Source organism: Taudactylus pleione, unplaced genomic scaffold (genome assembly GCF_031769625.1).
Source record: "Taudactylus pleione unplaced genomic scaffold, aTauple2 ptg000143l, whole genome shotgun sequence".
NCBI classification, from domain to species: Eukaryota; Metazoa; Chordata; class Amphibia; order Anura; family Myobatrachidae; genus Taudactylus; species Taudactylus pleione.
In genome coordinates, this window is record NW_028284545.1 from 1439262 (window position 1) to 1466796 (window position 27535).

Here is a 27535-nt window from a genome sequence, read left to right on the forward strand (position 1 = left end):
CTATTCTTCACCACTTCTTCAAAGAGGCATTAATGCACCTGCCGCGGCTGTTTAAAAACCCCAATTACCTTCAGCAGGCCAAATCGGGGGTACCCATAGTGATCCTCCATGTCAGACCATCTTTAGGGGGGTGACAGGCTGATTTCCCCAAAAGTGACAGGACTTTGATACACCTTTCCGCCGGGTCCCCTTTTCGCCGATTCCTAATTGAATACAGGGATAAGCTGGCACGCGCCCGATACTTTATCCCCTTGGAAAATGGCGATGATGGCGAAAAGTCCGACCTCTGACTTTTAGCCTCTAATTGAATATGGCCCTTAACATCATTGTGGTAAATTTCACCAAAAATTGCTAAAATTAAACTGGACACAGAAACACAACTTTGTTTTGTAAATAAACTTTATTAATAGTGCACATAACTGAAAGCACTCAAAGTGAGTGCAAGTCCATCTTAATACAGTGTACAGAAATATTTAAAGAATAGTCTAAAATACAATAATCCGTTGTATCCACTTTAAATAACAAGCAGACATGTCTTATTTAAATAAAATATGCACTTTAAAAATTAAATATGTCCCATAAAATGATTCTATTTACAAACATAATGAAAAGGGTTGACCAAGATATGCAACACCTCTCTATTTATTGCAGGAATTCAGACACAAAAATTTCCTTTAGAAAATGATTAAAAAGAAATACAAATCCTGAAATATAGTACATTCATGACAGGAACTGTAGACGGTATAAAGACATCATGTATAATACAGACACCATAATATACAATAAAACACAAATGTGTAACAACTGCCTGAAAGTGACAACATTTGTTGGAAAGTGATGTCATTGCATACCAAGAAGGCTGTAATTGTGGATATTAATTGTAATTTCTTATTTGACCTACTTGTAAAATAAAATATTAATTACCTCTTCACCAAAGAAAAAAACACCAGATCACCCCTATAAAACTACTTTCTGTATGGCTCAGTTATCTCATGGTAAAACAACCATGATGTGTTGTAGATATTGTCGAATGACAACTACCTGTTGCAGAGATACTCTCTGGGCTAACAAGCTAAACAACTGAGGTTTAAACATTAGATTTAGTCTGCAAAGCTAAGATGTTGTAAGTTAATTCATGTTCACCACTTCCTACACAAAGTGGGGGAGGCGTTTTTTGTATACTGGAAAAAGACATTAACTGTCGTGAACCAATAATTTTGAGAATACAGCCAATCAGCTCACAAGAAACCAATGACATCACTGTTGTCCATTTGTCTTTGGGATAGTTAATAAAGGTATTTTAAAAGTGGCATGAACGTCAAATGTAGGGGGGGGTACCTTAACCCTAAAAAGCAAACCATGGGGCTGACGCACCTGGGTATTTTTAACTTTCCAATAAAGAACATAGTAACAATTGGGCAACGATTTGTTCTGATTGTTTCTTAAAAAAAAAAAAACACCTTATTTTTTTTCATTTGCAATTTCTTGTTTAGAACATATAGTAGCCATGTACTGCACCATTGTTCAATAAATGTTATTATTCTGGACACTCCAGGTTAGCTAACTTTTTTAAATTTATTATAAGGTTAGCTTTTTTAGGGTTCGGCTACGGAGGGACCTTTTTTTTTAGGAGTAGGAACTATCTTTTCCAAAGAAATCTAACACAATTGCATTAAAAAAAAAATACTGTTCTATCAATAAGTAGGCACCATATGATAAAATATTTCAGTAGCATGTATATTTTTCTTCCAAAACATGTGCAGTTATAGGACCATAGAAGGCCAGAGAAAATAATTATTACATGAAAAAAAGGCATGATCAATGGCAGTCATGTTATAAGACGATAAAATAAAAGAGAAATCTTTAATTTAATGAAATGACTAGTTATTTCAGTATGAAGTAGTGAGAACCCTGGGTGATAAACTAGAAACACACACAACATGTACAAGCTAGTACATCTGAAGCACAATAGTACACCATAATGCGGCACCAATCATAATTGGAGATACCTGCAGATATTACAGTGTGTGATATCATTATTATACATTTCTTTACTGTTGCGTGAAAACATGTATAATAATGTCTAGCACCCTTGCACAATAATGAATATTACAATTTAATGGACTATTGCATATTTGTAGCCAAGTACCAGAATATCTGATATTCATCAAGATAGTTTTGCCCATAGCAACCAGAGATTTAATTTCCTTTTCACCGGTACTAAAAAATAATGTTAGAATCTGATTCGTTGCTAACACTTTCTTTTAGACCCAGTTACCTATGTTCTTCTTTCGTAAACTTTGTGTTCTAGGGAGAATGATATATATATATATATATATATATATATATATATATATATATATACACACACACATATACATACACAAAAAAAAGTTCATACTATTATTAATGAAAGAAAAAAAATAACATCCTGTAGTAAAAGCTGCATAAATTAATGGAGTGTGTATGCATCAATAGATGTAGTAAGGTTGAATGGGGAACGTTATCTTGCAATACGAACATTTTTATGCTCAATATGCATTAAAATATTTAAAAAAGTTAAAACAATTAAATTACTCATGAAGACATATGTAAAAAAAAAAAAATGTAATTTATTAATTTTTTTTTTTTTTTCAGTGGGGCAACTGATCGGAATGAAATATTACACATTTATATACAGTACAGTTTGAAAACAAAAGAATATATTTTATATCTGTTGTGTGATTTAAAAAAAATAAATTGGTGTAAGAAAGGCCATAAATTGAGGGCATGCTGGGACTACTAGTTCCACAGAGGATGGAGAGATGCAGCTTGCCCCGACTACTATGGAGAGTATTTGCTCTATAGTCTATAAAACCACTTATGTAGCAAACAGTCTCGTGGAATTTAATATATTTCTCTACTTCATGAGTTGAGCATTCAGCTATCAGTTTGCCTTACAGACTAATGAAGACTTGTTCTCCTTCACCCACATTAATGGACGAGGATAGAAATAAGCCAGGTAAAAATAGTAATTATCACAAGTTTTTTTTTATTTTTTTACTTTGTCCAAATATCCCAAAATAAATCCCCAATGTTAATACTTCCCAGAAATTATTTACAAATATAAATTAAAATCATTAACAATATTACTGAAATATACAAATAAATAATTAAATTTGATGTAACAAAATGATTCTTAAGATTTCTTGTAACAGTTTTGGCTTTTTGTGGGCACTGATGCCTGGACACTAGAACACTAGGGGCCAAATGTAATAGGTCTCGATCTGACAAAAGTGACAATTTCTCTGCCGTTTGGCCGCAGGATGTAAAGTGTATATTTTTTAATAAAAAACCACAACCAGGTTGGTTTTGTTTTTTTAAAAAAAATAGTTGCTACATTTGGCATTATGTACGTAATACAAATGCACTGAGATAGATTTTGAGTCTACTGCGATTAACAGCAGATATTAGTTGATATTCGTTAAAAAAACTTGTGCTTGCCATGTGCGGTTATGAACATGCATCAGTCATCGGAACACAGTGGGGGCATTTGCAATGTAGAAAGCTGCCGCTTGATGGCAAATGCCTCTCTATTGAAACGGGTCCAGCTAGGCTTCTGCCACAAACGGCGGCACCGAAATGTACAGCGGCCAAACAGAGGATTTGGGCAGGGAGAAGAATAGTTATAGAAAGACTGGCATCAATTTATGTAACACTTGCAGCATCGAAGGCGAGGTCTATGTAACTTCAGGACAAGATATTTGTAGGAGTTGAGATAAAATTTTATCTGCTTACATTTTAGTTTAATAGAAAAATGTACCCGATACTATAGATATAAGGAAACTTTTTTTTTTTTTGGCACAGCTCATATAGATTACTGTGATTGCTAAAAGATGTGACTTGACATCGGATCAGTCTTGAGTTTGGGTTCTGTGGTGCTTTATACAGACTTATAAAATGTACAAAACCCCATCTCACAGTATTTCCATTAGCAATATTCTTACAGCAACATTACGCCTGGTCAGCAATAAGGTATCATTGTGATTAGTGGACAGGTCCTTTGTGTGTAACATATGATATGATTATGTGCTTATGATGGGGTGATTAAAAGATGACACAGTGGCAGCACAATGTGTAAATAACCTTCTATCTTTTTTGATCGGATATTATGTGTTGCAGATATATTAAATTGTGATATAATCTGTTTAGCAGATTAAATGGCTGCCGTGACTGGTAAAGCATCTCATATACTATCCTATGTGCAGATAGGAAACCTAATATTAGAAAGTGGCCATTTAGGCATTTGGTACACCCAACCATAGATGATTTCTGTCCCCTATAACCAACTAGCAGATAAGTTCCAGGACTCCCACAACTCTCTTTCCTCCACATTCGGGTTTCTCCAGACAGCTGTGCCTGCTGAATTAATGCATCCCCATCACCGCCACACAGTTGGAGCAGCCTTGTTGTGTGTTGACCCAATATTCTTTAAAATGTAGCCTACCAAAAACCAGTGACATCACCAAAGAATGCTAAGCAATGGCTTGGTGATGTCACTAGCTGTTAGTTGGATATCAAATCACCAAATACCTGCCTCCCACAGGTGTAGCTGAGAAATTCACCAGGAGGCTTTATCCATTTACTACACAGCCACCAATTGTCGGCAGTTTTTCCAGCAGATTTAAAACAGTGATAACCGCAAGTGCAAAACACACCCGGCAAAGTCGCAGACAACCGGCGGGAGGGATTATAAAACTGCCGTGTGGTAGATTGATGACCAGGTGTGCTTTTTTTTCTCTTTTGTCTTTTTTTGCACATACAAAAACCTTTTTGCACACAGTGGCATTTTTGGTTGGGCATCTGTACACTAGGGGGCGCATTTACTAAAGTGCGGGTTTATAGAAGTGGAGATGTTGCCCATAGCAACCAACCAGATTTTAGCTAATATCTTCTAGAAGGTGCTAGATAAATAAGTAGAAACTGATTGGTTGCTATGGGCAACATCTCCACTTTTGTAAACCCGCACTTATAAATATACCCCTAGATGTGAGGCTGCACACATAGGATGCCTACTAGTCATATTACAGACACAGAAATACAAGTGGGCTTATGTGTCTTTGTTTGGGGGCATCTTTACGTTCACCTTTAAATCTGGCCCACAGAGGGTCAGAATCTACACGTTGATAGAAAGGAATGTTGTAACTCCATTTACCTTCTAGGAGCGTTTCAGCCAAACGATCAAGGCCAAGACCGGTGACTACACATGGCGATAGGAAGGCGTTCAGGAGAAATCACAGGTCTATTACAACACATAAATATTATGTACAAATGCTAAATAGTAGCACATTGTACGTAGAAGGTATATGAGCCATTTCATATCACAATTATCTCGTCGCAAGTCAACAGGTGCCGCACCATTCCCACCGACAGTAAATAGAAGAATATTTACAAATGATCAGTGAATAAAATAAAGGCAACAGTACATCTGGCCGTTCTCGAAGACCTACAATCTGGTCCAAGTTCTTGGAAATTCCGCCTCGTTTTCTATACCAGGAAATGGCTTTCTCCGTGGCTGCACAGGGTGATCTTGGTTACGCTAGAGAGACAAAACTCAAACCAATCACTTTCTACTCTATCTGCCGACATTGCGCAGCGGAGGGTGGAAGGTACAAGATCGGATCAATGGCTTTCTTCCGACTCTTGGCAGGAATCAGTCAGGATTTCCTCGCCTAGAACTCAGGAATATTCCAAAGCTTATACCAGACAGCCGAGGGCAAACACAAGATCACCACAATTATATGTGAGTGACGGCATGGAGCCTGTGCTTAAGGTAAGGTTTTGTATTTGTCAATGTAGAGAAGGAAATTAGGAGGCACCCTTGAGCGGTCAACCCTTGCAGTGAAGAGGAGGTCGGCTGGTCAGCGCACCAGCAGTGAAGAGAACGAGCCTGTCCAAGAGCTTTCCATAAGGCAGAATAATTGGTCCGCTGAGACCAAGCCCTTCGCAGCTGCCCGGTAATGTGCGGCAGAGAACTTCATGTAACAAACAAGCAAAGTACGCTGTACCCTCGTATACAAAATACTGTGTTCTGTCTCTTGGTCCGTGCTAGTTAAGGCTGCGATACAGGAAACGTGAGGAGACGTTATGGTTTATGTGCCGTTCTTTAGCTCCCATTCCTGAAATAACATCAAGATATAATTATATATTAGTGTAAAGAATAAATGTAAAGAATGTGCAGAGTGGCTTTGTACTCATTTAAGCTAAACCTGCCATGAACATTTTGTTTTATTTATTTATTTTTTTACTTTCTCTTTATCAGAAGCCAAGTTATAACGACAAACTAGTCATTAGTAAAATAATATGGCACGGAACTTCAAAGACATCAGATACGAGGTAAGGACAATTACATGAATGTGCCACTAGAGGGAGTACAGAGTCTCTTCTGACTGTCAATGTGTTTATCACACATGTAATGATCTAACCATTTAGTCCCGATTGCTTCTTTGTTACATCAGCCGAGAGTGTGGCCACTCGATATCCAAATTTAGGGCCTGATTCAGACCCACTCGCGAGCGGCTGTCCGCTCGCAAGTGGGTCGATGTTATGCACTGAGCATGCGCACGACGGAGGGAGCTCTGTCGTGCACATGCGCCAGACGCGACGAGCGAAGGAAAGTCCTTCGCTCATTGTGTCCGATCAAAGGGGGCGTGCTGTCAATGTTGATTGACAGCACGCCCCCTTTGGTGGGCGTGCCGGGGGCGTGCCTCCCTGACGGGGGCGTTCCCACGGGAACGCCTCCCGTCAGAAGCCGGCCCACTGACATCACTAGTGATGTCAGTGGGAGTGATTTTGGCTCTGATAGAGCCAAAATCACTCCGGAGCTTGCGGTTGAAAACCTCAACCGCAGGCTCCGGCTCGCAAATTCGATGGTCGCGATGGTCTCGACCATCGCGGCCATCACAAAGCACGCTCGTATAGCCTGTGGGTGGTGACCCACAGCTATACGAGCGTCCAGGAGGACGCTCCATGAAAATGGAGCCCGGCCCTCATTCAGAGCGTGCGCTCTGCTCAGAGCGTACGGCTCTGAATGAGGGCCTTAGACCCATTTGGTTCAGCCCCACCCCAGCTATTACAATGCAGCAACATTATAATGATCGGGTTTGAGGTTTGTTGGTTATTCGTTGCCCACACGTATTCGGTATGGGATACCGGCTGCCGCATGACCGGCAGTTCGATTCCCAGCTGCGGCAGCCCGACAAAAGAGCAGAGCCCGGCAGCGGAAGCCCGACAGCGCTGGAAATCCCGATCGTCCCTAAGGTAAGTATAAACTAACCTAACCTCCCTTAGGGGTGCCTAACCCTAACCTCCCCCCCAAGTGCCTAACCCTAACCTCCCCCCTCTAAGTGCCTAACCCTAACCTCCCCCCTCTAAGTGCCTAACCCTAACCCTCCTTCCCCACTGCCCAAACCTAAGTCCCCCGAGGGTGCCTAACCCTAACCCTCCCTCTCCCTAGCCTAACCCTAACCCTCCCAGGGGGGTGCCTAACCCTAATTCCCCCCCGGGTGCCCTAAACCTAACCCCCCCCCCCCCGCGGCTGTCCGCTCGCGGCGCCCGGCATCCCTTCGATCGGGATGCCAGGCTCCGGTCTCCCGGCGTCGGGAAAATGACAGGTGTCTAGATTTTAGACGCCTGTCATTTAACCCTAGGCGGGATAGAGGATTCGGAAAGCCGGCGGTCGGGATTGCGGCGACTGGCTTCTTAAACGTATCCCGCCCACACACTTAAAGTGAGGGCAATAAAATAACAAATGACTGCTCATAGTGACTGAGGGGGAGATGCATCAAGGCTTGGAGAGAGGTAAAATGGTGAAGTTGCCCATAGCAACCAATCAGCTGCTAGCTCTCATGTATCTTGTACAGTCTATAAAATAACAGTTATGGTGGGTACACACTTAAGCAATATATCTGTAGATGATGGTCGTTCGTACACACTAAACAACCATCATCTGCTCGGTGCGGCGGGTCCCGGCGGGCAGGTTGCGTGTCCCGGCCTCCTCCCCGCGGCTACCGCTGTGTGTGTACAGTGGTCTGCAGACATATCTGTCCATCGTCTGTGCAGTGCAGCCAATGTGATGTGTCTGTGAACGACGCCGTTTAACGAACATATCGTTGGTACACACTGGCCGAAGCGCAGCAGATACATTGGCCGAGCAATTGATCGGCAAATATATCTCTGTGTGTACCCAGCATTAGAAGCTGATTGGTTGATATGGACAACTTCTCTACTTTATATCTCCCAAGGTTTGATAATGTCCCCCTAAGTCTGTACATGTTCAGTTCATTTGAATGTCCCACAGCAGAATCATTAATACAGACTTCTGTGTGTTACTGTAAAACAAAAGCTTGCTTATTGAAAAGAAACAGTAATGACATTCACAGATAACACATGTATATTTCTGGAACTACGGGACGTTTTCTAGGCTAAGAATAGCAGGTTTTGTGTGGGCCTCTCTCAGCCTGAAATCTCTGATAAGAGAGTACAAAAAGCATAGGCACAGCTGCACAGCAAATGTAACTGCGAAGATCAATACCACCAAGTCCTGCCAAGGTATGATCGCTTTAGACATAGATTATAGAAGACAACTGATGTGTTAGCTCTAGTGGTCCTATAACGCTCAGTGTCACATTAGTGAATAGTTACTTTACCAATAAACTTCAGTGCCAGCAGTTTACTCATCTGCGGCGATGGGTCCTATCTCCTCCCTTTGCATCGCACGCTAATTTAATAACCTAAACCTCAGATTCTGCCCTGAAGATGGATGGCTTTATGTGGAAAATAACACTTTAAGCTGCCAAGAGAAGAGCTATCTGGATTGGCTCAATTAGCCCAGCCAATCACAGGAGCCTGGAGGAGACCACATTTTCACAGCTCAGCATAATTTGCCGCAATTGGGCATTATACATTGCAAATACCCCTGCAGCTTACAGAAATGCTGGGGTCTGCAATGTACATACAGTAGTTACCAACATTTTACAGTTATTTACAGGGACACGTTGAATTTGAGCTTGTGAATCTATCACATGCGGTAGTGGAGAACTATAATTACCATCATGTCTGATCTGCTGATTGCAATTATAATGCCCTAAGTGCTCCTCTACAATAAGTACCTTTTGTGCAGTTTGTAAAATAGGGACATTTCCAGGGGTCTTTAAAACCCAGTCCATGTAAATCAGGTACATTTGGCCACTTTGTATAATACACTGCTCGCTGTCTCTATTACCATTCTCACCTTCGCCTTCCTTAGGACGTGGCCTCGTACCGGGGAGTTCTTGGCCGTAGACTGTCTCTTTAATGCCGCAGCGCTGTTTACCGGTAAAGCGCATTCCGCATCGCTGGTGTCACAGCTGGAGATCGGGGAGTTTTCCACTGTGCGATGCCGGAGAACTGGAGACTGGAGAGACGGGCTGTTACACTACGATCGCCCGCTATAATAATGCAGAGCTGGGTCACAAAGGACGATGCGGAGGTCATTTATGAAGTACACAATGTTCGTTGTGTAGGGTAAAACCAGCTTTGGACCAGCTGTGCGCCTTCACTTGTGCAAGTTTGTGTAGATTATCGCCACAGCGCTTCTGGGGCAGGAGGTGTTTGAGCAGAGGTTTGCGCAGGCAGAGTGGAGTAGTTAGCGGAGTGCGGGCACTCCTAGTACAGTGCGGAGCAGGGGCACAGTTGGGCCTATATATTCAGAGCTGTGGAGAAATGAGATTTCCTGTACGATTTTAGATGATTGAAAATAAATAAAGAGGTAGAGAAGTGCATTGTGGGGTTTTTGCACCAGTTGAGAGCGGACATCTCATTGTATACTTTAAACATGACCAAGCTGTACCTCCAACTGGTCTTTGTTGTTGGCTGTAATGTGACCTGTTATGTGATAGCCACTCCCACTCTATACTGGATATGGTCCCGCCATGTACTGACACCGCCCCCGAGCAGTGCACACAGGATCTGTGTAACTGTAGTAAGCACAGGAGTTACACCTCTGTATGCACACCTTTAGCACTGACCTCCATGTACTGACACCGCCCCCGAGCAGTGCACACAGGAGCAGGGTAACTGTAGTAAGCACAGGAGTCACACCTCTGTATGCACACCTTTAGCACTGACCTCCATGTACAGACACCGCCCCCGAGCAGTGCACACAGGATCTGTGTAACTGTAGTATGCACAGGAGTCACACTTCTGTATGCAGCACACGTATAACACTGACCTCCATGTACAGACACCGCCCCCGCGCAGTGCACACAGGAGCAGGGTAACTGTAGTATGCACAGGAGTCACACTTCTGTATGCAGCACACGTATAGCACTGACCTCCATGTACAGACACTGCCCCCGCGCAGTGCACACAGGAGCAGGGTAACTGTAGTATGCACAGGAGTCACACCTCTGTATGCAGCACACGTATAGCACTGACCTCCATGTACAGACACCGCCCCCGCGCAGTGCACACAGGATCTGTGTAACTGTAGTATGCACAGGAGTCACACTTCTGTATGCAGCACACGTATAGCACTGACCTCCATGTACAGACACTGCCCCCGCGCAGTGCACACAGGAGCAGGGTAACTGTAGTATGCACAGGAGTCACACCTCTGTATGCAGCACACGTATAGCACTGACCTCCATGTACAGACACCGCCCCCGCGCAGTGCACACAGGAGCAGGGTAACTGTAGTATGCACAGGAGTCACACTTCTGTATGCAGCACACGTATAGCACTGACCTCCATGTACAGACACCGCCCCCGCGCAGTGCACACAGGAGCAGGGTAACTGTAGTATGCACAGGAGTCACACCTCTGTATGCAGCACACGTATAGCACTGACCTCCATGTACAGACACCGCCCCCGCGCAGTGCACACAGGATCTGTGTAACTGTAGTATGCACAGGAGTCAAACCTCTGTATGCAGCACACGTATAGCACTGACCTCCATGTACAGACACCGCCCCCGCGCAGTGCACACAGGATCTGTGTAACTGTAGTATGCACAGGAGTCACACCTCTGTATGCAGCACACGTATAGCACTGACCTCCATGTTGCACTCTGGCAGAGAAATGGATTAGTTGGTGCTCTAGGAATCTAATAAAAACGTCATCGCACAAATGTGCAGGGCACAAGAATTACAGACCGCCCGATGCCCTCTCATGATTAAGGTAATAAATGAGGCTAAACTGAGCATTATTTTATTATAATAGCTGAGAAGTTTTTGCAGGTTGAACTTTGATGCAGCATTTATACTTTTACACCAACATTTTTCTGCCTGCCACACACCAATGAGTGCTTTTAGATTGCAGAGACATATCAGGGTAGTGGGGGGTAGGTGTGAGCACCCAGAGTAAGCGGGGGGTGGGTGTGAGCACCCCGAGTGAGCGGGGGGTGGGTGTGAGCACCCCGAGTGAGCGGGGGGTGGGTGTGAGCACCCAGAGTGAGCGGGGGGTGGGTGTGAGCACCCAGAGTGAGCGGGGGGTGGGTGTGAGCGGGGGTGGGTGTGAGCACCCAGAGTAAGCGGGGGGTGGGTGTGAGCACCCAGAGTAAGCGGGGGGTGGGTGTGAGCACCCAGAGTAAGCGGGGGGTGGGTGTGAGCACCCCGAGTGAGCGGAGGGTGGGTGTGAGCACCCCGAGTGAGCGGAGGGTGGGTGTGAGCACCCAGAGTGAGCGGAGGGTGGGTGTGAGCACCCAGAGTGAGCGGGGGTGGGTGTGAGCACCCAGAGTGAGCGGGGGGTGGGTGTGAGCACCCAGAGTGAGCGGGGGGGGTCAGTGTGAGCACCCAGAGTGAGAGGGGGGGGGTCAGTGTGAGCACCCAGAGTGAGCGGGGGGGGGTCAGTGTGAGCACCCCGCCCAAGTGAGCATGGGTAGGTGTGAGCACCCCAAGTGAGCAGGGATAAGTGTGCACCCTGAGTGCAAAGTGTTTTGCGGTGCACAAGCATCTTCATAAATGACCTCCTCTGCATCGTTACTGGCAGCTTCGTTGCCTCACCTGCGGCCTTGATGTCTCGTTCTTAGGTTCTATAGCAAGACCAAGCGTTATTCCACCGGCCATGGCCTTCTTCAGACTTTCCTTCACCTCTGTCAGGTCCAGCTCTAGACTTACTCGCTCGCCCTCTTTTAGCTTACACTCCTCCTCCAGCTTCCTTAGCTTTTCCTCCAGCAGAATCTGGGACTTTCTCCCTGTAAATCAAAGAAACATCAAATGACAGAGAATTAGAGAGGGCAGAAACGTCCCCGCGGTACAACCCTGGAACACTCCACATACAACACGCAGCCAGGTTAGTAAAAGAACAAAGGTGGAATTGAGCTTATGTGCCGTGTGCAAATGCAATTAGGACATTTCTGCAACCGATGCTACAGGTAACACACAGAGCTCTACAGTCTGCCCACTGCAGCCAACTTATTCATTTTACTAACTTGTTCTACAACGATTTCAATTATAATCCTGTCCCTTTGGACAACACCCGCTTTTTTATACGGACCCTTCTAGAACAGTCATCAGAAATGTCACAATTGGATTCGGCTTTTAGCATTTCAGTGCACTAAATGACAATGTAACAAATATCATGGAAAATATTCAAGTGCACCAACACTAGGCATATAGAATATAAACTGATTTATGGTTATTATAAATACATACAGGTGTATGGTATTTCAAAAACAACTACAGACACCTAGGTAAGTTTTGGGGACAGCTCTACCTTCCCAGCTAGTGACACAACATAGATCCCTACCCCAAGGCTTCTGCTGTGTTTACTCCTAAAGCATTTTGCATGACTAAGGGCGGAATGTATCAATGTAACAAGTGTGGTAAAACCTTCGATAACTGCAGCGTTTGGAGGTTTACTGCAATACATACGGCTCGCCCTGTGTATTAAAAAGGATCCATGACAGATATCAGATATATCCGCTGCGGACTCGCAACACAGCCGTCCGCATAGGATTCTATAGGGCTGCTATGTGCCCGTATGCACCAAGAGTTTCTGCACGATGGGCAACACCATCAACAGATGGCATTGCCTATAGGAGCCTATGGGCTTCTTTCCACAAAATGCCCCCGGAGAGGGATCTGAAGGATCCCTCTCCATCTTCCAGCGAATTGTGCATGTGCACAGCGTTGGCCGGGCATGGCCAACAGGACTCCGAGGTCATAAACCCAGAAGTTTTCTTATCGCCTGGCAAGAGCAATCGCAGGTAACAGTACCTGCATACTGGTGATCACAATGCAGACGAAAGAGGGAGGGATGCATCACAATTTTCTTATAAACATTAAAACACCCAGTCCTAAATATCCCATCCCCAGCTGGTGGAAGAACAGGCCCAGGTGTTGTTACCAGCCGGCATGAATGAGGAATGAAATGAAAGCGTATTATAGTATCTGATTACAGGACAACAAGACCGAGCTCCCAATAGTTCTGATTTTCATGGGACCGTGTGGACCAACGGCAACTAATAGAGGCCCATAGATCAATATTGAAAGCACTGTCAGTAACCCCCATCAGTACCTGCATTGGCTTCAATGGCGGCTCTTATATCGCGTTTCTCCTTCCGGAGTTGGGCCAGTCTGTTGCGAAGCGCTTCCTTCTTCTTCAGAAGCTCCTCCTCTTTCATCTGTAGCTTCTTGGCATCTGCTTCCACCCGGTTCTTCCCATACTTATACTGCTCAGCATCTAAATTCCAGAGGGCGTATATAATGTATGAGTGGAACAAGCATCAATACTTTATACTGTTTTACTAACACAACCTTTCGCTCCGGGCTGGGAAACTGAACAAAGACACTAATCAGCCAACCCAACACTGCGACAGAAGCACTTGTGTCCATAGAGGAAGAGGAGGAACGTGCATGGGGGAAGCACCAAACCATGTCCTGCAATTCTACAAAGCAAGTCTACAAAGATGTCAGTCAGACTCTATCTGCTGCTAACATGGCAAATTGCACGTAGAGGAGTGAATGAGGGGATGATGAACATATTGAGTGAAAAGTATAAACACTCCATTCATTTAATGTACATTACTCAGCCTTATATATATATATATATACACATATATATATATATATATATATACACACATATACACACACGACTGTAAATGGTGGCCTTTAAATGCTCCTTATGTTTTAATATTGTTTTATTGAAAAGTAAGAAAAGTAAATGTGGTCCATCTTTTGCAGCAAACAGCGCTCAGGGCTAACACAGTGACAGCTGCTTACTGGAGACATTTCGCTTCACAGTGCTGGTCGTGCTGGGCTTCTTCTGCTGGGTGCTGGTTACTCTGGATTTGGATGCAATACCATTAGAAGCCACAGGAGGCTTCTTGCTCTTCAGCTGTATGGAAGGAGCAATAAAAGAGGAACCATTATTCTTTAGCCTGGGCTGCATAGCACATTTACCATCTCGTCTATATATGCGGGATGTGTATATATTGGTTTCCCTGTGTTATTTCAGAGACCTAGGTTGACATACAAAGTACATGGATACATGAAATGGAAGTAAAAGGCAGAAATGAACAGATAAACTGAATATAAATACTTAGTTACTCATTAATTTAGTGGCAGATGGGAAATGCTGAGTCGTCTGGTCCGATCTCATGTATGGCAGTTTTACGGCAACTGAGACTTGCAAGACAGTAAGCCCTACAATCAGCCGCTGACAATGTTTATAGTGCAACTGTCACCCTGAAGAGAGGTGTTAGAAGCAGGCGATCAGTTCACTACAGACCAGCATCAGGGCTGAGCTGGGGCAAAGGCAGGAGAGACAATTCCTGGAAGAGCGACAAGTGGAGTAATTGGCCATAGCAACCAATCAGCTCCTAGCTATCATTTTATAGACGGAACTATATAAATGATACCTTTACAAAGAAGTTACTTTGCCATCTCTGATGCTAATAAGGACCCCAGTCTTATCCTAGAGTCAAACCTACGTAATAAGGCATCTGACAGAGAATATCAGTTTTGTGGCTGATTCAATCAGCTGCAGAAGCCTATGGAATGGCTTCCGGCCGCTTTTGCGCGTTATGTATCGTCAGGCTGATTGTGCTGGCAGCCTATGGAGGCCCGAGCAGAATCAGTAAAACGTAAGTGTAAGAAAACAGCGCAACACGAGCTGCCGTCCCATTCCATCTGGTCCTAAATATGTATATAGCACAGAAACTTAAAACCATTCCGTAAAATGAAGCAAATCTCAGTAACTAATGTCTTCCAAGATTACACAGATGACATCAATATTAAAAAAACAATACACTAAGGGGACCTGCACTAGATATCGCCGTGTGGCAGAAAAGGAGCAGGGCGCGGCTTTTGTATAAATAAAAAAAAGAGCTAAATTTATGGTCTTACAAATACCTTATTTTTTACACAACAATATATTATAATACAATGTACTGTATCACAACAGGTGTATAAAAGCTGTTAAATGTTTGAGGACTTATGTACTAAGCCTTGGAGAGAGCTAAAGTGGATGGAGATAAAATACCAGCCAATCATCTCCTAAGTGTCACTTTACAGGCTGTTTGAAAAATGATAGTTAGGAGCTGATTGGTTGGTACTTTATCTTCATACACATTCTCGCTCTCCAAAGCTTAGTTTAAAAGACCCCACAGTACCCAATGAGATAAAAATCTAAAAAAGAAAATAGCCAGTAAAAAAAACTGAGTAGTATTATCCAATTGGAATATATTCTATTCTTCATATAATTAACTTTAGTAAAAATTGTTTATTAGAAAATCGCCTCCTTGTGTGAGGGGCCAGTATGACAGTTGAAATAGTAGTTTTAATCTTCCTAGGGAGGTAAAATAGACTTTACAGTGGAGTAAGGGGCATATTTAATAACGAGATATATTCTTGTGATCACTCGTTACTAATCTTAAATGGTGCTCCAACCAATCAGTTCCTGTCACATGTTTGAAAAATGACAGGAGCGGATTGGTTGGAGAACCACTTAACATTAGTAACGAGTGATATCAAGAGACCGATATTAAGGTAAGCGAACATCGTGGGTTATATCCTATGTTCACCGCCGCAGAACTCTTGTGGCGTCATATAAATAAAAGATAATACGGATTTTAAGGGATTCATGGAGAAATAAGGACATGTGGATGCAATAGACCTGCTTTCAATAGTAGATTGAAAAAATAAATGAAAAATAACTGTTTGAGGATGTTCTCAATCTGCATGGCATTGGAGGTCGATAACTAAAGAAAATACATTTGGGAAGCCGTCAATTAAATTGTATACTGAAGGAGGAATTGGAATTTATTTAGAATTACGGATTACATTTACTGTTAAGGCAGCGAATAGTGATAGCACACAGTGGCAAACGCAGGATTTCTAGAGGGGGGTTTACAAAGGTTTGATTTTAGAGTGAGTGTGGCCAGTCCATGAAGAGGGTTGAATTAGCACTTAATCAGCTTTAATGTGTCAAACAAAGAATATTGTGTTTCATAATTCCAGCATATACAGGACCAACGATCACAGTAATTAGCCAGTAGGACCATCCTGACTGAGCTGAATGTTTTATGTTAGATGTGGGCACCATTCCCGAGCATTAGAACAAGTCCGGGAGACTGGGAGCAGCAAAATGACCTAGCACTGCCCTGAACATATATGTACATATTGGGCACATCCCTAACAGTGAATGTTTTCCAGATCTCCTAGTTGGTGCAAAGGTTATTTATTAATGAATGATATGCGTTAAAAGATCCACAGCTAGTGCTAATTATTTTAATTTGTGATACTGTGAAGAACATGCAGCACTAGTAACATTCTATTACATTACTATTTCTATTGTGGTCATGGTGTGTTTTCCCGGGGAGGGGGGTTTCCAGGCAGACGGAAACCCCCCCTGCGTTTGCCTATGACACAGAGAAGGCTTAACACGCTTGGCTTTGCTAATGTTTCGGTTGATTGATAATTACTATATTATATATACATATATATATATATATACATACACACACACACACAGTACGGATGAGAAAACGCTTATTTTACTCTTTCAAAGGCTACGTGGGACTGTGACTCTAAGCCGGCATATCTCGCTTGCTTTGTAACATTACATTTAAATTGCACTTCAGACCACTACAAGCTGGTGACCCAATCTAAGTTTGTGCTACAAAGGAAGCAGGGTGCTGGGTAACAGAGCCTGACAATGCACAGACCGGGGACTGGCCAGGATTGTGTCTCCTCCGCATACAGAACAAAGGGCTTTTAGTTTGCTCTGGAATACATCTCACTACATTGGCATGATCTAGATACGGGGAACAAGATGCATGTTATTATGACAGTGTAACTGGGAAATAAACACAGATCTGCTGGTGCATATACGGAAAATAATTCCAAGTTGCTGCCAGCGGTAAGAATCACCATTAGGGAATGTTAATCCTGTCTCTGCAAGCAGGAAAGTGAAATTACCCAGAGGGAAGGGGGAAGCGAGGGGGTGAGAAACTTGTCAAAATAAATTATCTGTTACTGATGATTCACTTGTTATAGAGATTGCAGGAAGTACATGGTAGATGGCATGTTGTAGGCTTGTGCTACATTAGATAAAGTGCTCCGTTCTAGCATCTGATAAGACCTGCCATGCACAAAGCTGCTGGAAATTAAATACAAATTCTCATTGATTCACTCCGTATTCAATTACTAAATGTACAATAAAGAACACTGAAGACTAAAGCTGGGTACACACGTAAAGATTTTCTGTCCAATCATCCAACTAGTTGATTGGTTGGAATGAAAATCTGATAAGGTATGAAAGCAAATGACAATCAGCAATCTGCTCCCAAACGCCGGAAAATGGACAAAAACTGTTGTTTGTTAAATGTTTGATCTAAACAATTTGTTCAAACTTGTCTGACGACCATTTTCATCTGTTTTCTGGCATTTAGGAGCAAATTGCTGATCATCATTTACTCCCATACGTTACCAGATTTTCATTCCAACCAATCAACTAGTTGGACAGATAATCTTTACGTGTGTATGCAGCATAAGAGATCTGCAATACTTTTATGACTAGTTTATCCATACACATAGGCGGATCTACATTTATAATAAATGATGACAATAATATGAGATATGGTAAGAACTTACCCTTGTTATCTCTATTTCTACGAAGTCCATAGGGTTCCACAGGATACCTTGGGGTATAGGTGATGACGTCAGGCATCGGGCACCATAGAGTTAAGTTTCAGCCTCCCAGGATGCACTAGGGTCCCCCTCCTATACCCCGCCCCCGAGCCAAGGCATCTCAGTTAGGTACCAAGCCATAGGCCAGAGGAGGAGAAGGAAGAGAGAGAAGAAAGATCTGGACACACACAAGAATCACATTCTCACCAGAGGGAGACGGAAAAAACGGTGACCAGAGCAAAGCCCATCTGCAGCACAGGTGCGGCAGGGCGGAGTCCTGTGGAACCCTATGGACTTCGTAGAAATAGAGATAACAAGGGTAAGTGCTTACCATATCTCATATTTTCTACTTCAGGGTCCATAGGGTATCCACAGGATACCTTGGGGATGTCCCAAAGCAGTATCCTTTAAGGGTGGGGACGCTCCAGTGCTGAAAGGAGAATCCGCCACCCGAAGGAAGCATCCTGAGAGGCAAAGGTGTCAAACTCATAATACCTCACAAAGATATGGACAGAGGACCACGTAGCAGCCTTGCAGATCTGGACTGCAGAGGCACCACGTCGAGCTGCCCACGAAGGACCCACAGACCTAGTGGAATGAGCCTTCACAGAAGGAGAAACCGGCAGGCCTTCATGAAGATAAGCTTCAGAAATAGCCATACGGATCCAGGCTGCCAAAGTTTGCTTTGAAGCAGGCCAACCCTTTTTACGGAAGCCATAGAGGACAAACAAGGCGTCCGACTTCCTAAACGAAGAAGTGCGGTCAACATAAGACCTTAAGGCCGGCACAACATCCAAAGTGGCCTCACCCACTGAAAGGCCGGGTGAGTTAAAAGCTGGAACAACTATTTCTTCGTTAACATGAAACTGGGAAACAACTTTGGGAAGAAAATCAGGACGAGTGCGTAGCACTGCCCTGTTCCCATGAAAAATCAAGAAAGGGGGTCTACAAGAGAGAGCCCCTAAATCAGAAACACGTCTGGCCGAAGCTATTGCCAGAAGGAAAACAGTCTTAGCTGTAAGCCATTTAAGATCCACTGAGCCCAGTGGTTCAAACGGGGGTCCTTGGAGAGCTCTCAGGACCACAGCCAAGTCCCAAGGCGCAACGGGTGGTACAAAAGGCGGCTGAATTCGCAGAACTCCCTGCATAAAGGTGCGCACATCAGGGATTGTAGCAATCCTACGGTGAAACCAGACAGAGAGGGCAGAAACCTGCACCTTCAAAGAAGCAAGGCGAAGCCCGTGGTCTAGTCCCGCTTGTAGGAAGGCGAGTACACGAGACAGACGAAACTCCCGCGGTGCATAACCTCTCGGTCGACACCACTGGAAGAACGTATGCCACACGCGATGGTATATTCTCGCGGAAGACGGTTTCCGAGCTCTTAGCATGGTTCGCACCACAGAGCTGGAAAAGCCCCTGGACCTTAACATGGCCATCTCAACAGCCACGCCGTCAAAGACAGCCGAGTCAGGTCCTGGTGAAGACAAGGACCCTGTGACAGACGGTCCGGTCGGAGCCGTAAGCGCAGAGGACTGTCCACGGGCAGACCCTGAAGGTCTGAGAACCACTGCCGTCTGGGCCATGCGGGAGCTATCAACAGGAGCATCCCTCCTTCCTGTTTGAATTTCCGGATTACCCGTGGAAGAAGGGAAACCGGAGGAAAGAGGTAAGCAAACCAGAACGTCCACCGGACGGACAGAGCATCCACCAGAGATGCCTCTTCGTCTCTTGTGCGAGACCCGTACACCGGCAACTTGTTGTTGTGCCGGGATGCCATGAGGTCGATCTCTGGAAGACCCCACCTGTCCACCAGCAGTTGAAAAACGTCCGGGTGCAGGGACCATTCCCCTGGATGAACGTCCTGGCGACTGAGAAAGTCCGCCTCCCAGTTTAGCACTCCCGGGATGAAGACAGCTGATATGGCCGGAAGATTGCGCTCCGCCCATACCAGGATCCGAGACACCTCTACGAGAGCCGCCCGACTTCGGGTCCCTCCTTGCCGGTTTATGTAGGCCACGGTGGTAGCGTTGTCCGACTGGACCTGCACTGGGTGACCTTGGAGAACCCGATGTGCCTGCTGGAGAGCATCGAAAACCGCTCGGAGTTCCAAGATGTTTATTGGAAGCTCTGCTTCTGCCGGAGTCCACCTGCCCTGGAACAAGTGTGGACCCGAGACCGCTCCCCAGCCCCGAAGACCGGCGTCCGTTGTTAACAGGACCCAATTCGCCACCCAGAACGGATGACCCCTGTTGAGATGGGTCGTCTGCAACCACCAGGCTAGAGACAGGCGAACCTCCGGAGTGAGCACCAACATCTGGGACTTCAGACCCTGAGGCAGCCCATTCCATTTGGACAGGATCAGGTGCTGCAGAGGTCTGGAGTGAAACTGGGCATATTCCACCATGTCGAATATCGACACCATGGAGCCCAGTAACCTCATTGCCGAGTGCAAAGACACCCGGCGGCTCTGCAGACAACTGCGCACCCTCGACTGTAAGGCAGAGATCTTTTCCCCCGTCACAAAGATCCTTTGCTGTCCCGAGTCCAATAAGGCTCCGAGATGCAGAATCCGCTGAGACAGGATCAGGGTGGACTTCTGCCAGTTTATCAACCAGCCGTGTCGTTGCAGTAGCGCAATGGTAAGGTCCAAATGGCGCAGGAGGAGCTCCGGAGATCCTGCCACTAAGAGAAGGTTGTCCAAGTACGGCAACATGCGGACTCCCTGCAGCCGCTGGGAAGCCGCCATGACCGCCATCACCTTGGTGAAAACACCTTTTGGCCTGGCGACAGCACCACGTAACACCCGGAACTGAAAGTGGTCGCTGCGGATTGCAAACCTGAGGAACTGCTGATGGCGCAACAGAATAGGGACATGCAGGTAAGCGTCCTGTATGTCCAATGACACCATGTAGTCCCCAGGTTCCAGCGCCAGAATGATGGACCGAAGGGTCTCCATCCGAAACTTCGGCACCCGCAAAGACTTGTTGAGAGCTTTGAGGTTGAGAATCGGACGAAACGACCCATTGGGTTTCTGCACCAAAAAGAGATTGGAATAGAAACCCTGGCCCCTCTGGGAGAATGGAACAGGCACTATAACTCCAGCCTGGAGCATAGTGTGCAAGACCTTCCGCAGCTACGTGGCTTTGTTCCGGTGTGATGGTAGACCCGTGGTGAAGAATCGAGCCGGGGGTCTGTGCCGGAAGGAGAGGGCATACCCGTGTGAGACCACCTCGAGAACCCAAGTGTCCGTCGTGGTGACCGACCAACACCTGGCGAACTGCAGCAGGCGGCCTCCCACTTTGGGATCCCCCAAAGGGAGGCCCGGACAGTCAGACCGCAGGCTTGTCATCCGGCTTAGGGGCCGGACGTCTGGTACTCCAGGCCTGCTTCCGGGGCTTGGCCGATTTCTTGGGGCCAGCCTGTCGGGGAAAGGACTGTGCTTTAGGCCTACCCTGGGTCCTATAATGCCGAAAGGATGACTTACCCGAACCGGAAGGAACTGCAGCAGACGGGAGACATGCCGATTTGGCTGCCGCCAGCGTGGCTACAATTTTGTCCAGGTCCGGACCAAAGAGAACTTCTCCGTTAAAAGGCAACGCTTCCAAACCCTTTTTGGAATCCGCGTCCGCCTTCCAAGATCGCAACCACAATGTGCGATGAGCAGCTACAGCTGCCGAAGAAATTCGAGACGCCAGGGTACTAATATCCAAGGCGGCTTCATTGATATAAGTGGCTGAATCCCGGAGATTGCCAATCAATTCCGTCTGCTCAGCCGGACAGTCGGAATCAAAGGACGCCTCTAACGTATCAGCCCAGCGCTCCATAGCTCTGGCAACCCAACAAATGGCCATAGCTGGCCGCGCTGCCCATCCCCCGCGAGCTAATAGACGGACTTCAGGCAGATCTCCACCTTGCGGTCCGTAGCATCATTAAGGGAGGACATGGATGGCATGGGTAATGTGGCACTACAGACAAGGCGTGTCACATGAGAATCCACCTGTGGAGGGGACTCCCACTTGGCAAAATAACTGTCCGCAAACGGATACGCCACTGCTAAACGCCTTTGAGGCTGATATCGTTTGCCTGGCTGTTTCCATGCTTCCTCTAGATGGTCAACTAATTGCCCCGAAAGAGGAAACACTGTGGTATCTCCTTTAACATCCTTGAAAAAGGCGTATTTGGACTTTGATACTGGATGCTCCTCATCCTCAATAACTAAAGCAGTACGGACTGCACGAATAAGGCCAGGTATATACACCTTAGACTTAGCGTCCGACTCTTTAAGACGGGAAGGGTTCCTGGTCATAAAGATCCAGAATCTCCCCGTCGTCGGACGTCCCGTCGTCATCCTTATAAGGAGCAGACAGAGACGCCACCGGTCGCTTGTGAGGCCGCATCACAGACTCCCCTTGCAACACTTCTGACAACTGCTGTACAGAGCTTGTTAACGAATTAACCAACGCAGGCTCATGAAAGACCTGAGGAGGGGAAATAGGGAGACTGTGGGGTACCATCAATTGTCTTGGGAAACCCTGCATGGGTGACGACACCCCTGACTGCTGGGACAATCCCATCTGAGTGAAGGCAGGCTGCGGAGCTAACTGGCTCACGAGGGTTGTAAGCGCTTTGGCGAAACAAGCCCAGGGCGGCTCCTGTACCGGAGCCGTGACCGTAATCGGTCGCGTCAACGAATAACACCGTCGACATAGTCCCTCCGCACTACCGTCCCCCTCCGCTATAGGTACCTTGCATGTAGTACATAAAAGCTGGAGAGGAAAATCACTTTCAGACATAATGGTAAGTATGTGACCCCTCTCACTGATACTCGTTAGTATAGTGTAAGACCACCCTGCAAGCACCGCACCGCAAGGGCTTTAGCAGAAAGAACAGGGATAGTTAAATGCTGACAGATAGAAAATGAAAGTACAGGCAGCAGACGCTAGCATAGGTCACATACACTGCAAAGAAATCAATTCCTGCACTATCAGCGCTGATCCTCAACTACACAGACTCAGAGCCTGGTAGGACACAGCGCTGCATACACAGACCTTAATCCAACGGAGGAGAGGTATGCAGGGGGACCCAGACCGCGATGCCACCGTTCATCAGCGTCCAGCAGCGCTCACCATGGAGCAGAGAGGAGGCCGGCCTGGGGGAGGAGCGCTGACACAGAACCAGTCAGCTAGAGCAGAGAGGGCTGTGTGCAGCGGGGGAGGCGCCGGCTGTGAGACAGGGAAGGCGCACTCCCCTGGCATGCATTTAACCCCTGGGATGCCGCAGCGCTGCCGCTCTGCAGTGGTCCTGCTGTCCCAGGGGGGGTAGTGGAAGCGCAGGTTAGAACCTGGCTCCTCGCTGCAGCCAGTCCCCAGGGAGCCCCCTGCCTGGGGACTCGGGACCATGTATCAGCGGGGACCCACCGCGGGACCCCGCTGCTTACCTGTTGTCCCCCTTGATTCCGGTCATGGTCCTAAACATCTGGGGTCACCGCTAGCTGTGACCCCAGATGCCTACCAGCATCCCCGGATCAGGACCGGCGTTTTGGTACCGGCAGGGGTGTAGGGAAGACAGCATGGACGTCAGGACTGACTGTCCATGCTGTACTTCCAGATGTGCAGCCACAGCTGCATTGAAGAAACTTCAGGGGCTCTTCATGGCCCCCCTCTAACAGGTGCATCCGACTCCGGCCAGGCACGAAACTAAACTGAGATGCCTTGGCTCGGGGGCGGGGTATAGGAGGGGGACCCTAGTGCATCCTGGGAGGCTGAAACTTAACTCTATGGTGCCCGATGCCTGACGTAATCACCTATACCCCAAGGTATCCTGTGGAAGTCTGGGGCGGGGGGGTCATATTGTAAACAATGCTGCACACAAGTTTGACCAGTTACTTTGTCTTAGGGGCATGTGGGGGTGGTCCGATGGCACGTAAGGGGTTGAATGGGAAAAAGTTTAAATATTACATGATACTATAAATATTATATACAATTTAAAATGGATTTGTTCATTTGAGCCAGCGTACTGTACGGCAGTCGCTGGGATGCTGTGTGCACTGTACGGCAGTCGCTGGGATGCTGTGTGCACTGTACGGCAGTCGCTGGGATGCTGTGTGCACTGTACGGCAGTCGCTGGGATGCTGTGTGCACTGTACGGCAGTCGCTGGGATGCTGTGTGCACTGTACGGCAGTCCCTGGGATGCTGTGTGCACTGTACGGCAGTCCCTGGGATGCTGTGTGCCCTGTACGGCAGTCCCTGGGATGCTGTGTGCCCTGTACGGCAGTCACTGGGATGCTGTGTGCACTGTACGGCAGTCACTGGGATGCTGTGTGCACTGTACGGCAGTCACTGGGATGCTGTGTGCACTGTACGGCAGTCACTGGGATGCTGTGTGCACTGTACGGCAGTCACTGGGATGCTGTGTGCACTGTACGGCAGTCACTGGGATGCTGTGTGTTCTGTATGGCAGTCACTGGGATGCTGTGTGTTCTGTACGGCAGTCACTGGGATGCTGTGTGTACTGTACAGTATGCTGATATATAATTTTGGCAATTTTATTGGTAGGGGCCCCCACAAGTTAGTTACCTGGGGCCACCATAAACCTTAATTCGGCCCTGCAGTCATGTAAGCAGATATTTGCCACACACGAGACAAATTGCAACAAGCAATTTCAAATATGCAGAAGGAGGTCATTGACTAACACTATTTAGCTCAGCTACATCTGTCAGGATGTAGCCACATAACCTGGCTGCCTCCACTGTGTCCAGGCAACAGATGCAGTTTTCCATTATAACCTACCCAGGAAGACCATGGGGCTTGAACTTGCACACAACCACATGCAGTGACATAAGCAATATATAGTACCTGAGACGGGGAGCCGACAGACGCCCTCCCCAGAGCAGAGTTGTTAGTGACAGACGGAGAGGACAGACGGGATGAGACAGGAGATTTGTAGTGGTTAGGAGATAGTTTGTCAGTGGAAAACCTATTGGGCTTTTTGTCAGCTGGTGGGTAGCGCGCAAAGATTTTCGGAGACGGTAAGTTATCGTACACATCTGCCTCATCATAATGCACCTCTTCTCCTTTCTTTCTGTTATAAGCCAAGTCCTCCTCCGGTCTCCACTGTAATTACACATAGCTGAACCATTAGTAAGAGCAACATACATGGAACAGACGGTAGAAAGCCAGATCCACAAACATGTTACTACAACACAAGACACCACGTCACCAATGACACTACAACACAAGACACCACATCACCAATGACACTACAACACAAGATACAACATTAAGGGCTGGATCCAATTAGCCGCGGTAATTGACTCTGGGCTAATGCAGTGACGGGGGCTATGTCATTGTAGCCAGCACAGCCCACAATACGCATGCAGGCTGCACTTAATGCCGATTTTTGTTTGAGCCTGAGGGAAGCTCAGACAGAAATCCGTGGTAAGTGCCTTATCACAGGGTACTGCGAACGCGGTAACCCATAGCACTGGGTGCTTATCCTGGAATCTATGGGTTAACGCGCATTAGCCGAAGATTTAATGCGCAAGGAAAAAAGGCTTCTAATTTAAATAGCCTCGGGTGTAAAAGTCCAAGCATATAGCAATTTTCCTCACTCAGTTAATTACTGCACAAGACACAACATTATCCATGACAAGACACAACATTATCCATGATACTACAACACAAGACACAACATTAACCATGATACTACAACACAAGACACAACATTAACCATGATACTACAACACAAGACACAACAATATCCATGACTAGACACAACATTATCCATGATACTACAACACAAGACACTACATTAACCAAGATACTACAACACAAGACACTACATTAACCATGGTACTACAACACAAGACACAACATTATCCATGGTACTACAACACAAGACACTACATTAACCATGGCACTACAAAACAAGACACAACATTAACCATGATATTACAACACAAGACACAACATTAACCATGATACTACAACACAAGACACAACATTAACCATGATACTACAAACACAAGACACAACATTAACCATGATATTACAAACACAAGACACAACATTAACCATGATACTACAACACAAGACACAACATTATCCATGATACAACACAAGACACTACATTAACCATGATACTACAACACAAGACTCTACATTATCCATGATACTACAACACAAGACACAACATTAACCATGATACTACAACACAAGACACAACATTAACCATGATATTACAACACAAGACACAACATTAACCATGATACTACAACACAAGACACAACATTATCCATGATACAACACAAGACACTACATTAACCATGATACTACAACACAAGACACTACATTATCCATGATACTACAACACAAGACACAAAATTAACCATGATACTACAACACAAGACGCAATATTATCCATGATACTACAACACAAGACACTACATTAACCAAGATATTACAACAAAAGACACAACATTATCCATGGTACTACAACACAAGACACAATATTTACCATGATACAACAACACGAGCACGTCGTCACCCATGATACTATATAACACAAGACAGCATGTCACCCAATATAGGGTCACACCTATTCACATTAAAGAGAAAGAAGGGCTAGATAATGTAGACTAGGGTTAAAGAGATTGATGTCCCTGTACACAGGTACTACAGGGCCTAGCAGGCAAAACTATAATAGAGTATACCTGTCACCAGGAGTTATCAAATGTTGCTATACTGTACATTATTTATGCATTATGCTTGTTGTATGTTACCTATACTGATGGCATCTTCAGTCCAATGCCAGCGGCTCAGGTATACAAATTAAAATGAGACTCTCTGCAGTCAGCATTGTACATTGTACTAGTAGCGTTCAGCTCTAAGATACCACAAAAGGGCGGCCTGAAAGTGCCCACATGCCCACTGGCGATGTTACTCGTGTCCAGGAGCATTGTGGCAGCGTAGCGGCTTTCTAAACCCAGCCTAAATCCCTTAATGCATTTAACACAAGCACTGAGGTCAGTGAAGCAGGCTCCTGACCGCAAGTAAGACGACCACATGACAAACGCACTTCACAAAAGTGGACGGAGATAAAGTACCAACCAATCAGTTCCTAACTGTCATTTTCAAACACAGCCTGTAAAGTGAGTTAGGAGCTGATTGGTTGGTACTTTATCTCCATCCACTTTCTATTTCTCAGAATTTTAGCACATAGACCCCTTAGAGAGCTGCTTGTTACACAAAACATTCCAGGTCTTACCAATCCATTAATGCAGGGAACGTCGTCGTAGTGAAGCGCTACTCCGCTGGGACAGAATAGCCATTTGTGGGGGCTTCTCGGTAGGGATTAGCGGATATTACTCTCCTGTTCATAAAA

General features: G+C 45.8%; 1 pseudogene across 1 annotated transcript; it reads right to left on the reverse strand.

Annotated features, from left to right (window-relative positions):
• Positions 1-390: 390 nt before the first annotated feature.
• Positions 391-27535, reverse strand: LOC148522697 (actin filament-associated protein 1-like; annotated as a pseudogene). The gene is made up of 7 exons (XR_015878520.1): positions 27419-27535; positions 25009-25266; positions 14245-14359; positions 13538-13702; positions 12022-12212; positions 9272-9433; positions 391-6158 (listed from the first exon to the last, which is right to left on the reverse strand). The product of XR_015878520.1 is annotated as an actin filament-associated protein 1-like (transcript).